Source organism: Schistocerca piceifrons, chromosome 7 (genome assembly GCF_021461385.2).
Source record: "Schistocerca piceifrons isolate TAMUIC-IGC-003096 chromosome 7, iqSchPice1.1, whole genome shotgun sequence".
NCBI lineage: Eukaryota > Metazoa > Arthropoda > Insecta > Orthoptera > Acrididae > Schistocerca > Schistocerca piceifrons.
The window spans coordinates 525,571,466-525,590,101 of NC_060144.1; the positions used below are offsets into that span (position 1 = coordinate 525,571,466).

At 43.7% G+C, this 18,636-nt stretch overlaps 1 pseudogene; it reads left to right on the forward strand.

Moving 5' to 3' along the window:
• The first annotated feature begins 7,161 nt into the window (after window positions 1-7,161).
• Window positions 7,162-7,279, forward strand: LOC124709349 (annotated as a pseudogene).
• The last annotated feature ends 11,357 nt before the right edge of the window (window positions 7,280-18,636 follow it).

Consider the following 18,636-nt stretch of genomic DNA (forward strand, 5'->3'; position numbering starts at 1 on the left):
ATATTACACGTAATACCGAAAGGGCTTACTATGAGCGTTTTCGAAGAACTGGGAACTGTATACTCATACAAGAAGATATCCACACGAAATCCTAAATGAACACACAGACTTGAAACATACGAGGGCTGTTCTGAAAGTAAGTTCCGATAGATCACGAAATGAAAACGGCAGTGAAAATCCGGTGGAGATGTGCACAGATGTATTGTGCAGTGGGTCCAGTATGTCTGTCAATCGCGTGACGTCGTCTCTTTTCGGTTTTGATCACGTAAAGATGCTGGTAAAGCCGTCGGCACACGGACCGTACTGTCGAACGTCAACGTTGAGCGTGTTGGGTTCAACGTGCTGCTGAACGCTCAGGAACGATGCGACTCGTGCACACGGTACGTGGGCTTCAGTGTGGTTTACGCGATCGCAACGCACTCCAGCGGCAGTAGTGGGATGTTTCCCGTTCGTACATTACACTGTTTACTAAACGGGCGCGCGTAAAATTCCCACGTTTGCTCTATTAAAACGCACATTTCCTCCATTATCCATATGCTAGTCACGTTATTCTATATTTAATATACGCAAATATAAACTTCATTATCCATGTTCATGTTTTAAGACAAAAAGGAATTTACCATGTCCAATTAACAAGGACACAGGACTATAAAAGTTACACTACAAACAATTCGATACAAATTCGCAATAGTTAATCACGTAAGATAAACATTATTTCATCATTCCCACATTTCAGTGAAACGCCAAGGTCATTCTTACTTGATTACTGTTCCTACCTAGTGGAAGACTATGAATTACGAAGCGTAAAAAAAAAAGCAGCAAAATATCTTTATACACAGTGCAAGCCGTCCTATGGATGAAGCCAATCGAACAAACTCACTCCTCAAAAACAGATGAACTTATATTTAAGTAACATCAAATGTTGCAGCATATACTTATACTAAACTCATAATAAAGCATTAGAACCTACTGAAAACGCGAATGTTACGGAAAAAAATTGAGACGTGGCGAGACGCGAACCACCGCCGTATCACGCACCCCGTTGTAAATAGTTAAAGCTATTTAATACGCTTTTTTTTGCGTTTTGGTCGGTATTGTTCGGTCGCGTTTGGTCTGGGGTGGCGTCAAAAGACATCCGTGCAAGTTGATCGTTGATTCCTTTTTTTTTTTTTTTTTTTTTTTTTTTTACAGAGAGCAAACAACCCTCTGACCGAATACGCTGAGCTACCGTGCCAGTTGCTAAAACTACGGTACACAATTTGTGGCCTGCCCTAACATCTTGCAGCGCGCTAAAAGCTTTAATCGGAGCTATGTTACTAACTGAAATTTTATTATAACAAATTGTATCAAGAACAATACTTTTTGGTGGATCCTCACTGTGTCGTTGCCTTGAAATGGCGTACAATGATAATACTCCAGTTAGAATAATTCTTTTGCCACGAATATTATGTTTTTCATTATTTTACTTTCACGAATCACACAGTTAAGAACGGGTTTTAGAGTGATTCTGAATTTGCCGGTGCTCTGAAACGGCATATATACTTACAGGCTTGAAATGAATGCCAATATAGCGCCTCACAACTCTGTACTGAAGGGAGAAGGCGTTCGTGTGACGTAGGTGGCGTTGTGCCATCTCACTGTTCAACGCTCAGACGCACGCTCAGAATATCTGACATGCTAGATATTGCTCTGCACGTTCGGAAAGACTCCCGAACATGTTATCCACGCTATGACGTCAGAAATTGGGCACGCTCAACGCTCAACGTTCGAATGCACGGTCCGTGTGGCGACGGCTTAAGAGTAATCCCTCATGGCAAGAGTGGATTTCCGCTGCGAGCTTTCGCCTGATTCCATGCAGCCCGACATAACATACCTGTCATGCACTTCCTACTTCACGATAATTCCCTGCGTCACGCTGATTGGAAGTGTTGGGTTACCCACGATACAGCCCTGACATGGCTTCTTCTAGTGTTCGTTCTGCTCACATGAACCGCTGGCTATGAAGACATTTTGGTAGAGGTAACGAGCTGCAGACCAGTGTAGTGAGTTGGCGGAGAACAGAGGCGGCTGCGTTCTATAGCCTGGGTAAGGGTACAACGTCGTGGAAAACGTCTACCTCGGAGCGGAGACTACGTAGAGTAGCAACTTGATAGCTAACTGTTACAAATACAAAAATTTTGATTTTAACTGTGGTTTCTCTATCGCTACCGATCGGATCATGACAAACCAATAGCCCTTGTACTATGCAAACATGTAGCTTCGTAGTAAAGAACAGTCAAAATACTGAACTGTCAAAACAACTGTCAAAACCGTTTAAGTTATGCAACTACAAAAATATTATACCTACTATGGCTTGACAGGAAAAATTTACTATAGGGCAATACAGTAGTCACCTCCAACTACACTACTGGCCATTAAAATTGCTACACCAAGAAGAAATGCAGATCATAAAAGGGTATGCATTGGACAGGTATAATACAACTGACGTGTGACTACATTTTCACGCAATTTGGGTGCATAGATCCTCAGAAATCAGTACCCAGAACAACCACCTCTGGCCGTAATAACGACCATGATACGCCTGGGCATTGAGCCAAACAGAGCTTGGACGGCGTGTACAGGTACAGCTGCCCATGCAGCTTCAACACGATACCACAGTTCATCAAGAGTAGTGACTGGCGTATTGTGACGAGCCAGTTGCTCGGCCACCATTGACCAGACGTTTTCAATTGGTGACAGATCTGGAGAACATGCTGGCCAGGGCAGCAGTTAAACATTTTCTGTATCCAGAAAGGCCCATACAGGACCTGCAACATGCGGCCTTGCATTATCCTGCTGAAATGTAGGGTTTCGCAGGGATCGAATGAAGGGTAGAGCCACGGGTCGTAACGCATCTGAAATGTAACGTCCACTGTTCGAAATGCCGTCAATGCGAACAAGAGGTGACCGAGACGTGTAACCAATGGCACCCCACACCACCACGCCGGGTGATACGCCAGTATGGCGATGACGGATACACGCTTCCAATGTGCGTTCACCAGTGTGTCGCCAAACACGGATGCGACCATCATGGTGCTGTAAACAGAAACTGGATTCGTCCGAAAAACTGACGTTTTGCCATTCGTGCACCCAGGTTCGTCGTTGAGTACACCATCGCAGACGCTCCTGTCTGTGATGCAGCGTCAAGGGTAACCGCAGCCATGGTCTTAGAGCCGATAGTCCATGCTGATGCAAACGTCGCCGAACTGTTCGTGTAGATGGTTGTTGTCTTGCAAACGTCCCCATCTGTTGATTCAGGGATCGAGACGTGGCTGCACGATCCGTTACAGCCATGCGGATAAGATGCCTGTCATCTCGACTGCTAGTGATACGATGCCGTTGGGATCCCGCACGGCGCTCCGTATTACCCTCCTGAACCCACCGATTCCATATTCTGCTAACAGTCATTGGATCTCGACCAACGCGAGCAGTAATGTCGCGATACGATAAACCGCAATCGCGATAGGCTACAATCCGACCTTTATCAAAGTCGGAAACGCAATGGTACGCACTTCTCCTCCTTACACGAGGCATCACAAAAACGTTTCACCAGGCAACGCCGGTCAACTGCTGTTTGTATATGAGAAATCGGTTGGAAACTTTCCTCATGTCAGCACGTTGTAGGTGTCGCCACCGGCGCCAACCTTGTGTGAATGCTCTGAAAAGCTAATCATTTGCATATCACAGCATCTTCTTCCTGTCGGTTAAATTTCGCGTCTGTCGCACGTCATCTCCGTGGTGTAGCAATTTTAATGGCCACTAGTGTAATAATGCAAACGTAAACATAAAATAGCCATGATTTGTTGTTGTTGTTGTTGTTGTTGTGGTCTTCAGTAGTGAGATTGGTTTGATGCAGCTCTCGATGCTACTCTATCCTGTGCAAGCTTCTTCATCTCCCAGTACTTACTGCAACCTACATCCTTCTGAAGCTGCTTAGTGTACTCATCTCTTGGTCTCCCTCTACGATTTTTACCCTCCACGCTGCCCTCCAATGCTAAATTTGTGATCCGTTGATGCCTCAGAACATGTCCTACCAACCAATCCCTTCTTCTTGTCAAGTTGTGCCTCAAACTCCTCTTCTCCCCAGTTCTATTCAATACCTCCTCATTAGTTATGTGACCTACCCATCTAATCTTCAGCATTCTTCTGTAGCACCACATTTCGAAAGCTTCTATTCTCTTTTTGTCCAAACTATTTATCGTCCATGTTTCACTTCCATACATGGCCACGATTTAGCTATGGACAATCTTACCATGGATATCTTCGCAGTTCACTTGATAACGACAATTAACCCGAGCAGACTCGTTGTGGAGTATTAAATATACAGTCAGGTGCAAAAGTCATGGGATACCTCCTAATACAATGTCAGACCTTCTTTTGCGCGCCATAGTGCATAAACTCGGTGTGGCATGGAGTCAACAAGTTGGGGGAAGTCCCTTGCATAAACATTGAGCCATTGTCCCTCTATAGCCATACATAATTATGAAAGTGTTGCAGGCGCAGGATTTTGAGCACAAATGACCTCCCGGTTACGTCCGATGTCGGGCCACCTTCGTGGCCAAATCATTCGCTCGACTTCTCCAGAATGCTCTTCAAACCAAACACGAACAGTTGTGGGATGGTGACAAGGCGCATTGACATCCACAATATTTCCATAGTTATCTGGCAACATGAAGTCCATGGGTGCGGAACATAACCATTTCCAGTCAATGATCAGTTCACTTGGACCAGAGCACCCAGCCCACTCCATGTAAACACGCCATTATGGAGCCAGCACCAGCTTGCACAGTGTCCTGTTTACAACTTGGGTCCATAGCTTCGTGGAGTCTGCACCACACTCGAGGTCTACCATCTGCTCTTATCTGACCAGGCCACATTTTTCCGGTCGTCTACGGTAAACCGATATCGTCACGAGCTCAAGAGAAGCACTGCACGCGGTTCTGCTGTTAGCAAAAGCACTCGAGTCCGTCGTCTACTGCCACAGCCCATTAATGTCATATCGAGCCGCACTGTCCTAACGGATAGGTTGCTTGTACGTCCCACATTCATTTCTGCGGTTATTTCACCCAGTGTTGCTTGTATGTTGGCACTGACAACTCTACGCAAACGTCGCTGCTATCGGTTGTTAAGTGAAGGCCGCAGGCCACTGCGTTGTCCACGGTGAGAAGTAATGCCTGATACACTCTTGGCACTTTTGGAGCTCCCCATTGATTTACGAAGTGGAAGGTCCCACACACATTGCTCCAACCAACTACCATTCAGCATTCAAAATCTGTTAATTCCCGTAGTACGGCCACAATCACGTCGGACGCCATTTCACATGATTCACGACAGTACAAACGGTAGCTTGGACATTGCACTGACTTTGTATCTCTTGTGTACGCGGCACTACCACCATATGTATAAGTGGTTACCGCTATCCCATGACCTTTGTGGCCTTAGCGCGTTACCTTATTGCAACTACTTTGCAGCTTTCATTTCCATTACGTCTTATAATGACGTATACTACGTTGAGGGCCCAACGGGACGCAACATAGACACAAGTTCACTACCATACTTACCCCTTCCTTCCAGGGTCATATGACGTGGTACCAGTCCTACACTTTCTACAGCACTCCAAATTGCCCAGAATGTTCTTTCGAGAAGGTGACAAGGTGTGAGATTATTTCTGCAAGTTGCCTCTAAATTGACTGTGAGCTTATTACTACAGCAATGTTATTTCATTGGTTGCAAAACCCTGATACTTGGCCAGCCTAAGTGTAGTCGCGCATTTGAGAAGTGCTCGTTGTGCGACAGTTGGTCAGTAGCACTTCACTATCTATAGGACACTTGGGCCGTTAAAATATACAGGCATTCGACATCGTTACTGCTCCAGCGAATGTTTCACACCGTCTGCAAGCGGCGGCGCGCTGCAAAATAATGCCGGCTTTATGTCGGTGCTGCGGCGACCTCGCTTTGAGACACCGCCCTTCCCTGTAATCCCACGATTAATGCCCGCCGACCCACGACCTTGCTACGCAGTTCCTCGTCTCCCGAGTTATTACCCGACCTTTGCGTTCATCGGTGGTACCGGGCTGCTCCTGCAAGACCTGCGGCCGATAATAACAACAGGCTTGCTTCCCCACACTTCTACTCTTCGACACTGTTACTGTACTTCCGTCTGTTTTATTCCCTGATCCACCAAAAGGCATTTTCCGTGACAGTTTCACTGCATCCTTGTTTCAGTTTATTTTCAACGCTTTATTAAAGTGTTTCTGCACCCTCTTCTCTCTTAATATTTTCCTACTGCACAAAACCGCAATTTCGAGATAGAAAGCTAAAATTAGTTGCTCGTGTTTCCTACCACGTCAGACGATTTGTTGCAGTTGTCGAGATCCTGGATATTCCAGAAGTTGTTTTTCGATAGAATGTACTCCACCGACCGGGCTATCCAACCAGGACTCCTGACATCTCATAGCTTCGTATCTGCCCAGTACCTGATCTCTCCTACCTTCCCAACTTCACAGAAGTTCTCCTGCATAGCGTTCGGGACTAGCATTGCCAGAAGAAAGCATACTGCGGAGACGTGACTTGATAGCCCCGAGGCTATTTTCTGAATGAATTTTCACTCTGCAGCTGAATGTCCGCTGATCTGAAACTTCCTGGCAGATTAAAACTAAGAGTCTGATAGGGATTCAAATACTGGGCAATTTAGATTTCCATTCGGTAATACGTATGGACACTAAATAAAATTTTTAAAAAATACTGCTACTAAAGGGACCAGCGACCACCTACTGGCAGACTCCTACGATACATGCTCAATTAGTAAGAACCATGTTAATAATTCACAAATGTTTTATCCTTTGTAACATGTAACTTTCTAATCTTCAAAGGGATCTGTTCTTCTACTTCTTCTTACACATTTTTCACATCATTTATCGACGCTTCTCTCTTTCTTCCTTCTGTCTAAGTGCCTCAAGTCTTCTTCCAACGTTTTTCATGGAAACTGTTCAGACCTTATAATTTCTTTCGGAGTGGCAATCATTCTTCACTTTCTTGTGGAGTACGTTGGAGTTTGTCGATGTCCCAACTTCTTTGCACCATGTGTTATGGGTTTTTAATTTATGGAAATAAGTAAAATGCGCCAACGGCCTTGCTGCAGTGGTAACATCGGTTCCCGTCAGATCACCGAAGTTAAGCGCTGTCGGGCTGGGCTAGCACTTGGGTGGGTAACCATCCAGTCTGCCGAGCGCTGTTGGCAAGCGGGGTGCACTCAGCCCTTGTGAGGCAAACCGAGCAGCTGCTTGATTGAGAAGTAGCGACTCCGATCTCGGAAACTGACATACGGCCGGGAGAGCGGCGTGCTGACCACATGCCCCTTCGTAACCGCATCCAGTGACGCCTATGAGCTGAGTATGACACGGGGGCCGGTCAGTACCGTTGGGTCCGTTTAGTTTTTTTTTAAGTAAAAGGACTTGGTATCAGTTTCTTGCATTCATCCTTCGGATGCTATTCTTCTTTTCCTAATCTTGTCTGTAAGTTTTTCAATATACGAATGAAGTTCACTGTTATGATATCTTCTGTATTATCTTCGCCCTTCAACTAGTCCCAAAATTTTCCTTAACATTTTTCTTTCTGTGACTTCCAGCGCAGCCGGCCGGTGTGGCCGGGCGGTGCTAGGCGCTTCAGTCTGGAACCGCGTGACCGCTACGGTCGCAGGTTCGAATCCTGCCTCGGGCATGGATGTGTGTGATGTCCTTAGGTTAGTGAGGTTTAAGTAGTTCTAAGTTCTAGGGGACTGATGACCTCACCAGCTAAGACCCACAGTGCTCAGAGCCATTTGAACCATTTGAACTTCCAGCGCTTCCATCATTGCCTTTCCGCCTACTTCTACATCTACATGGCTACTCTGCAAATCGTACTTACGTGACTAGCGGAGGGTTCATTGAACCATCTTCGCACTAACTGTCTATTATTCTACTCTCGAACAGCATCCGGAAAAACAAACATCTCTGCTTTCCGTGCGAGTTCTGATTTCCCTTATTTTATTCTGATGATCTTTTATCCCTGTGTAGGTCGGCATCAACAAAATATTTTCGCATTCGTTGGATTAACTTGGTGATTGAAATTTCGTTAGAGATTCCACCGCAACGAAAAACGACTTTGTTTGAATGATGTACACCCAAATCCTTTATCATGTCCGTGACACTCCGCTATTTCTCGATGATACAAAACGTGCTGTCCTTCTTTGAACTTCCTAGATTTACTCCTATCTGGTAAGGATCCCACACTGCGGAGCAATACTCCAAAACAGGACGGACAAGCGTAATGTAGGCATTCTCTTCAGTAGATCTGTTGCATCTTCTAAGTGTTCTGCCAATATAGCGCAGTCGTTGGTTCGGCTTCTCCACTACATATTCTATTTGTTCTTTCCAATTCAAGTTGTTCGTAATCGTAATACCTATATATTTAGTTGAATTTAGTGCCTTTATCGTACAAGCATGTTTAACCGATTCTCTTTAGCACTCATGATACAGAAATCATATCTAAATCGTTTTGCTATTGGTTTCGATCTTCTGATGACCTTACTAGACGATAAACGACAGCATCATCTGCAAACAGCCTAAGACGGCAGCATAGATTACCTCCTAAACCATTTGTATGGATAAGGAACAGCAGAGGGCCTATAGCACTACCTTGGGGAACGCCAGAAATAACTTCTATTTTAATCGATGGCTTTCTGTCAATTACTACGAACTGTGACCTCTGAGAAGAGATCAGGAATCCAGTCGCATAGCTGAGACAATATTCCACAAGCACACAATTTGATCACAGACCACTTGTGTGATACAGTGTCAAAACATTTCTGGAAATCTAGAAATACTGAATCAGTTTGAAATCCCTTGTCGATAGCACTCAACATATCCTCTTTAGCTAATTGTGTTTCACAAGAACGTTTTCTAAATCCGTGTTGACTGTGTCAATAGAGCGTTCTCTTCGAGGTAATTCATAATGTTCGAACACAATATACGTTCCAAAATCCTGCTGCATATCGGCGTTAATGATATGGGCCTATAATTAAGTTGCTTCACTACTCCAAGGATATTTACTTCTATCTTACACATGTTGGAAGCTATTCTTGATTCGAATTCTGGAATATTTACTTCGTCTTTTTTGTGAAGTGACTACGGTAGGCTGTGTTTAGTAATTCTGTTCAGAGTAAAACATTCTGCTGCATAAAGTGCTGGGGGGCGAATTACTGTAGAGTACTAAGAAAGTGTGGCATTGACGGATATTCGCCTCCTATTATACATTTCCTTATTGAGGTATTATGCTGTTTTCAACTTATTAACTCTTGCTTTGATCACTTTTTTCTCCGAAGTATCTTGTTCAGTTACTTTTCCTATATACTTGAACTTCTTAGTTCTCTTAGTTTTTCCGTGTTTAGTTTTCACTATGTTTGGGTGGGGCTAACTTAATGTTTGTCATATTCTCTTTTTTTAAGATTTGTAAGACTGGGTTTTCAGCTTGTGTTTTGAGCAATTCTATTAGTCTAGTGGCTGTTTCTGCTTTTTTTTTTTTCAAACTTCTTTCGGAAACGGACGTCCCGGAAATGCCCTGCAAGGCATATAAGTTTGCAGAAAATGGAAGAGGGCCAATTCGTAAAGTACCCTTGTTAGACGGTTCTCCGTAAGTAGGAGTAACCGACAGAGCCTAATAATACATGCGGGAGATGATGATGGCGTCGGATGCGCCTTCGTCATTGGCGCCGACTTTTCTCGGTATAGGATTCCGGAACACTGCCCAGTATTTACAACGGAGCTCTTCGCCCTGTATTAGGGATGGGCAAGCTGGTTCACCCTTGGTAACTGGTGATCGCTCCTTTTTGCGTAATGTTCGTTTTGCTCGTTCACTATTCATTTGCGCATGGTATACAGTTCTTTCGAAAACTTGAAACCTGGTGCTTCCATCTAGTGTGCAGTGTCCTTACAATTCTCGCATACTTGTGAATGTAGGTTTAGTGACTCCACAGCACTTTGAGCCTTTCTATGACATTGGGAGGCTGATGGCAGTGAAATAATATAACGTGGCGCACGGAAAACCGGCTCCGAGTACAGACTGCTCGACAATTACGCTGGATTTGTTGAGCGCTACTACGAGAATAGATAAATATGTAATAATTAGGCCGACAATGAATAACAGATAAGCTAATACAAACAATTATCTTCTGAACATTAGATGACGATTGGTGGGCGACAATGAAGAGTCTAGTACTCGGGGCCGATTTATCGTATTCCACCCTGTGCCACTGTAGGAGATATCATATTCTCTTTACAATATAAGACACCAGACACTCGATTATGGAGCGCGAGCTTCATTCGGTTGTTATTCGGTCTGCCTTCCATGACAATGAACATGCTGTTTTACCTTAGATAAAAAAAAAAAAAAAAAAAAAAAAAAAAAAAAAAAAAAAAGAAGACGGAAAATGGCCACTCGTGTGTGCCGTGCCGACATCCTTTGCATGTGTAATAACAAAGAACTTGCCTCTGTATAAGAATGTCTTCTGCTGTTTATAGAAATAATGAAGTAAGCTGATATGCCCTCTAGAAACCTGCAAAGATGTATGCATTAAATCCAACGTAATTTTTACGTAATTATAAAATACATTTTAATTACCGGTCGTGGACGCTGAATATAATACGAAAACAACCAGAAGGCCAGAGTTCAAAAGAAGTTGGAAACAGATCTAGAGTGGGCGCGCGCAGCGATCGAAACGAACAACTCCATACTGGACTAACTAGGAGCAGTCGGCAATGCAACTGCGACGAGTGGCTACACCAAGAAGGACGAATCCGCTCGAGCGAGACGAGACCGAGACAGACGGTTCCCGCAACCTATAAGTAGAAAGCCGAGACCGAAGTGAACTATGAAAGACCGTTCCTTAGAATTCGTTCTTCTCTCCTTCCGTTCATCTTGATGAACCGTTCCTTTGAACCCGGTAGTTTGCGAACGACCGATCTCTACCCTGTATCAGGTCACGCAGTACATCCGGCGACACTGGCTTTCCAATTGTGTCATCTGCTGAGACTCTCTCAGCGCCCTTCAAAGCCTCTGTGTGCTGCACATCGCCCTCCTCTTTGTGCAAGGGGCCCAGGAAAGCTGTCACTTGCTCACTCTTGACTGAGCTACTGTGATGTTTATGTGGGTTCCTGGTCACGTCTGTCTGACAGGAAACGAGGCCGCTGACGATGCTGCCAAGGCTGCAGTCCTTGTACCTCAGCCCTCCAGTTCTTACATTCCCTCAGATGATCTCGGTGTCACTTTGGCATAGCCACCGTCTTCCTTCCATGGGTACAAGCTCCTGGTTATTAAGCGTCTTCCAGCAGCTTGGACGACCTCCTCTCCGCCCTCTCCCCGCAAGAAGATCACTTTAACAAGGCTGCGTATTGGGCACTGTCTTTTGAGCCATCCCAGACACTCTGGGATGATAATGGCACTGAAACAGAGGATGACACGCGTAAAGCTGAAATACTATTTTCCAAAGCTGTTTCACAGAGGAAAACCGCACTGCAGTTCCTTCTCTAAATCCTCGCACGAACGAAAAAATGGCTGACATCGAAACAAGTGTCCAAGGAATAGAAAAGTAACTGAATCACTCAGCAGAAGAAAGTCCACTGGACCTGACGGGATACCAATTCGATTCTACACAGAGAACACGTAAGAACTTGCCCCCCTTCTAACAGCCGTGTACCGCAAGTCTCTAGAGGAACGGAAGGTTCCAAATGATAGGAAAACAGCACAGGTAGTTCCAGTTTTCAAGAAGGGTCGTCGAGCAGATGCGCAAAACTATAGGCCTATATCCCTCACATCGATCTGTTGTAGAATTTTAGAATATGTTTTCTGCTCGCGTATTATGTCATTTCTGGAAACCCAAAATCTTCTCTGTAGGAATCAACATGGATTCCGGAAACAGCGATCGTGTGAGACCCAACTCGCTTTATTTGTTCATGAGACCAAGAAAATATTAGATAATGGCTCCCAGGTAGATGCCTTTTCCTTGACTTCTGGAAGCGTTCGATACAGTTTCGCACTGTCGCCTGATAAACAAAGTAAGAGCCTACGGAATATCATTACAGCTGTGTGGCTGGATTGAAGAGTTTTTAGCAAGCAGAACACTGCATGTTGTTCTCAATGGAGAGACGCTTACAGACGATAAAGTAACCTCTGGCGTGCCACAGGGGAGTGTCATGGGACCATTGCTTTTCACAATATATATAAATGACCTAGTAGATAGTGTCGGAAGTTCCATGCGGCTTTTCGCGGATGATGCTGTAGTATACAGAGAAGTTGCAGCATTAGAAAATTGCAGCGAAATGCAGGAAGATCTGCAGTGGATACGCACTTGGTGCAGGGAGTGGCAACTGACCCTTAACGTAGACAAATGTAATGTATTGCGAATACACAGAAAGAAGGATCCTTTATTGTATGATTATATGATAGCGGAACAAACACTGGTAGCAGTTACTTCTGTAAAATATCTGGAAGTATGCGTACGGAACAATTTGAAATGGAATGATCATATAAAATTAATTGTTAGTAAGGTGGGTGCCAGGTTGAGACTCATTGGGAGAGTCCTTAGAAAATATAATCCATCAACAAAGGAGGTGGCTTACAAAACACTCGTTCGACCTGTACTTGAGTATTGCTCATCAATGTGGGATCCGTACCAGGTCGGGTTGACAGAGGAGATAGAGAAGATCCAAAGAAGAGCGGCGCGTTTCGTCACAGGGTTATTTGGTAAGCGTGATAGCGTTACGGAGATGCTTAGAAAAAAAATGGCAGACTCTGCAAGAGAGGCGCTCTGCATCGCGGTGTAGCTTGCTGTCCAGGTTTCGAGAGGGTGCGTTTCTGGATGAGGTATCGAATATATTGCTTCCCCCTAATTATACCCCCCGAGGAGATCACGAATGTAAAATTAGAGAGATTAGAGCGCGCACGGAGGCTCTCCGGCAGTCGTTCTTCCCGCGAACCATACGCGACTGGAACAGGAAAGGGAGTTAATGACAGTGGCACGTAATGTGCCCTCCGCCATACACCGTTGGGTGGCTTGCGGAGTATAAATGTAGATGTCATTTGTTATGTGGTGCTCCCCCACCACTTTGTGGACATTGTGCCCGAGGTTTGGGTGTCCGCCATATCCTGACGGACTGCACTTCTTTCATCGGCCGTTTTAGAGAACGACGCGCGGGCTGTCGACCGCGTTTTACTTTTTGTCCGTCGTAGCAATATGGCGAAGTACATTTAATTTTTAGTTCTGGACCACCGTTACTCTATGGCGTATTTTATAGACCTATCTCCACATACCTGATTTTAGCTGTCTTTTCATCCGTCGACTGAGATTGACGGGTAGTCGTTTTTAATTCGTCTCTTTGTCTTCGTGTTCTACAGTTTTAAAAAATGTTCAAATGTGTGTGAAATCTTATGGTACTTAACTGCTAACCTAACCTAAATTATCCTAAGGACAAACACACACACCCATGCCCGAAGGAGGACTCGAACCTCCGCCGGGTCCAGCCGCACAGTCCATGACTGGAGCCCCCTTAGACCGCTCGGCTAATCCCGCGCGGGTATACAGTTTTAACATGCGTGCGTATGACCCTAGATGTTTTTGTGCACTAAAACAAGGCAGAGCAAAACAATGATCACGTTATGAGAAATGACTACGCTGTCCAGCGGTGCCAGCCGCGCAAAGATTAGTGCGTGTGGTCAGACTTCATTACGTCTCAGTAGAAACAGATCACAGCTGTGTCTTACGGCTCAGCGTAAAGAGTTCTACATCTACATCTACATCTACATGACTACTCTGCAATTCACATTTAAGTGCTTGGCAGAGGGTTCATCGAACCACAATCATACTATCGCCCTACCATTCATTCGGGAGGACGACGGTTCAATCCCGCGTCCAGCCATCCTGATTTAGGTTTTCCGTGATTTCCCTAAATCGTTATAGGCAAATGCCGGGATGGTTCCTTTGAAAGGCCACGGCCGACTTCCTTCCGCGTCCTTCCCTAATCCGATGAGACCGATGACCTCGCTGTTTGGTCTCTTCCCCCAAACAATCCAATCCCTACCATTCCACTCCCGAACAGCGCGCGGGAAAAACGAGCACCTGAACTTTTCTGTTCGAGCTCTGATTTCTCTTATTTTATTTTGATAGTCATTCCTACCTAAGTAGGTTGGGCTGAACAAAATATTTTCGCATTCAAAAGAGAAAGTTGATGACTGAAATTTCGTAAATAGATCTCGCCTCGACGAAAAACGTCTTTGCTTTAATGACTTCCATTCCAACTCGCGTATCATATCTGCCATACTCTCTCCCCTATTACGTGATAATACAAAACGGGCTGCCCTTTTTTGCACCCTTTCGATGTCCTCCGTCAATCCCACCTGGTAAGGATCCCACACCACGCAGCAATATTCTAACAGAGGACGAACGAACTGAAGTTATTCGTAATTTTAGCACCCAGGTACTTAGTTGAATTGACAGCCTTGAGAATTGTACTATTTATGGAGTAACCGAATTCCAACGGATTTCTTTCGGAACCCTTGTGGATCACCTCACACTTTTCGTTATTTAGCGCCAATGCTACCTACCACACAATACAGCGATCTTTTCTAAATCGCTTTGCAACTGATACTGGTCTTCGGATGACCTTACTAGACGGTAAATTACAGTATCATCTGCGAACAACCTAAGAGAACTGCTCAGATTGTCACCCAGGTCATTTATATAGATCAGGAACAGCAGAGGTCTCAGGACGCTTCCCTGGGGAACACCTGATATCACTTCAGTTTTACTCGATGATTTGCCATCTATTACTACGAACTGCAACCTTACTGACAGGAAATCACGAATCCAGTCGCACAACTGAGACGATACCCTATAGTCCCGCAGCTTGATTAGAAGTCGCTTGTGAGGAACGGTGTCAAAAGCTTTCCGGAAATCTAGAAAGACGGAATCAACTTGAGATCCCCTGTCGATAGCGGCCATTACTTTGTGAGAATAAAGAGCTTGCTGCGTTGCACAAGAACGATGTTTTCTGAAACCATGCTGATTACGTATCAATAGATCATTCCAAAAAATGGTTCAAATGGCTCTGAGCACTCTGGGACTTAACATCTGTGGTCATCAGTCCCCTATGTAACCACCCCCCTCACTTATCGACCTTCATGACAGTGAAAAATTAAACCGCGTGTACCTAATGGAAATTTGGGAAAAGCAATCGTCACCGAAGTTAATCTATCGGTAAAGAGGGAGGAAAAGGTTACATCTAAATGAAAGGAAAAATGCAAATGAAACTGGTGGAAATTAATTTTGAAATAGGGATAAAGTTAATAAAGGAAGTAAATGTGCGGCCGTTACGTTAACAATTAACTAGCGGTAATTAGATATTTGAGATTTGGGGGAAATCACGGTCGCCAGTCCTAAGGACAATTACTATAGTAACTGAAAAAGAAAGGTTATTACACATATAATTAACACTAGAAGCGTGGCAACTGAAGGTTGACACGTGTAGTGTGAAAACTGAAAGTTTGTCAGAAGTAATAAATTTCGCTACACTCTGACTTAATTTAGCAAAAGAATTAATAAAACCGGAAAATCGAAAGTTAATTTAGTGACTGAAGTTAATAGTGAGCTTTCTTTCTGAAGCACATCGAAATCCAGTAAAATACGGTTAGTCTTGGACTACTTCAACAATCATTTCAAAAGCAACTTGACTCTACGCAATTTAGAAACAAGAGATTTAACTTTGAACTTGAATTAAATGGTTCTGAACTATTAACAATAGTAAAATTTAGTACGTACCAAGCTGAGCTGCAGTCACAGGTAAGCTAAAATATGCTAACAAAACTCGCACTCTAAATTTGTGCTCGTGTAACCTAAATATTGTAGCCAGCTACTGAACTTTGAAATTAAAGCAGTGGAATCTAATTATATTATTTTAATGCTGGCGTTTGAATTTCAACGACTCTCGGGTTCATTTCGGAAAAGGAAGGGACCCTGCTTGGCAATGAAATTGGGACAATGAGCAACAAAGGTTCATGCTAAGTTGCTGTAATTTTGCGAGGCAAATGGAACAATTTGAAAAGCTGAGGTCTGCCATACAGTTCTGAAACTTTACGTGCTTTTAGTCTTCCTTGTTGGTTGATTGAAGGTTTGAAGCCGTCGATCGAGGAGGTGGCGACAGTCACTCATTGTCGGCCGTCGCTGTTGCAGAAGCTGGATGTTGGCGCGCCTTCTTCTCGACACGGTCACCAGGCGAAACGGGCTCTTGATGTGCGCCAGCTAATGCTTCCCGTCCGCGACACCATGTCAGAAACTATCATCGCGAGTCGAGCGCAATTACATGCTGCCAAACCCCGAAAGCGCGGCAACTCGCGGGAGCGTCACACAACACCTGCTCCACTAGCTACTCCCGCCAGACTCTCTCTGCCCGCGCCCCACGCGGCAGAGTTAACACTACCAAAGATCCTACACACTTTGAGTCTTCACACGACCTATCGATGTAATCGTTCGATAGCAGTTTTCCCTAGGCAAGACCCAGCGTAAAAATACAAATAATATTTACGAAACAAACCAATTATACATCGACATGAGTGCATAAATATATATATACAAACAGTAAAACAATTACAATATATAAAGAGACAGAAACGTCATATCTTGAGGTAACAAAACAAGGAAAAAAAATTAATAGTACAATAGATGGAAATAGGAGGATATGCATTTCCGGCGTTACACGTGCCCCACATTTTCTGAGGATGTTCGTGTAACGTAAACAGACTCAGAAAATGTCCCAAAAAAGAAACAGCGGAAATGCATATGCTCAAAACATCAACAAAAGTTAGCATTCGTCTAATTAACCATAAATCAATTTTTAGACCATAATAATTGAGTGGAGACACTCCTAATCTTATTCCACTCTGTCACCTTGCACAAAATAAAACAGGTTGACAACATATTAAAATTCATAGAAAATATAGAAAATGGTTTAGCTATTCCAAAATCATTAAAATTCGTAACACTATGAGAAATGGAATACTATTTGCAAAATTAATTAGATTGCATGGTCATAAAAACAGGTAGATCAAAACACGCAAATAAATAATTAAATAGACTACACATTTTATATAACCTTTTCATAATTAATATTCTCGTCACGAGAATCTACTTAACGCTAAACAAGAAAATAATATTCAGTAGATCGAAAAAAAACATAAATATTGACAGCAGAATTCTTTCACATCAGCTGTCCGGGAAGAAAAACAATTCCGCCTTTCGTACCCGCAAGTACAAAGAATGCCGAGAGCGGCACGGAGAGCCTACGGCGGCACAAGAGCCGACAGCGGCTCCGCCTCGTCAGTATTGTTGCGCCCGCCTGTGCGGCACGCTTGATCTCACTCGCCTGTCTAACGGCGTTTCCAGAACGTCCGCTTCACTGAATTCTTTGGGAAAAACTCACTCCCGAGTAATCTCAAGGAGTCCATTAACACTATCACAGTGGATAACTCAACACTGTCCATCATCACACGCATGTATTAGCCTGAAACTTAAAACACCGTCTAAGTACATCGGCAATGACTAGTAAAACACATATTCATGAAATCTTACAGCTAGTTACAAAATCATATTTACATTGCTTAATCTACTGTGACTCAGCTGAAAACTTAAACTAGCAGCTTGGATTTTTCAATTGATAAATAATAACTTTCTCTTAAATCATTTAGTCAAAATTAATTACTTATTAATTACAACTTCTTTAATGTCCTCTTGGTCAGGCAAAAGCATGGCAATCTAGCAAACCTTAAATCTTACACTCTATATTTACATATTGTACAAATTACGCATTGTGTGGTATTAATCGATCCTAGGTTGGTACAATTTCAAGTCTACTATATTCCGTATACCTAATCGTTTTCCAGAGCTTGGATACTCTAAGCAATAAGCATTTGTGTGAGGTATACCAATGACTTTATATGGTCCATTATAAACAAACTTAAATTTAGAGATTTCATTGTCTACCTCGCTCGATTTCTCATGAGCTTTTACAAGTACTAAGTCTCCGATTGCAAACTTAGCAAAACGCGCTTTAGCGTCAGACGACGTATGCGAGCATCAGCTTTTAGCTTCATTACTTCTCGCAAACGATCTTTTTTCACACCAATACTAATGTCAATCCGTGGAGGGAATTTGATTATCTCTTCCACTAAACTTTTACTTCTATCATCCAACAGGATTTCCTCTGGAGAAAATCCCGTCGATTCATGTCTCAAGGTGTTCATAATTCTCTCAAATACTGCTACATATTTGCCCCATGCCCTATGGTTGTGATGGCAATAGGTACGGGAAAGTCGGCCTCGTCTTTGTTCGTGTGTTACGTTTGACACACCGTCTACAATACTTTCCAATTCAGTTTCTACACTATTGTCAATGCCGAGATTCCTCACATTACAGTAGTTCAAATTCATACCTACGTCAATACCATTCGGCCAGTTAACAATGTGTATAGGCTGGTATTGCCTATGCACACCGTCTCCTGCCTCGTCAAAACTAAC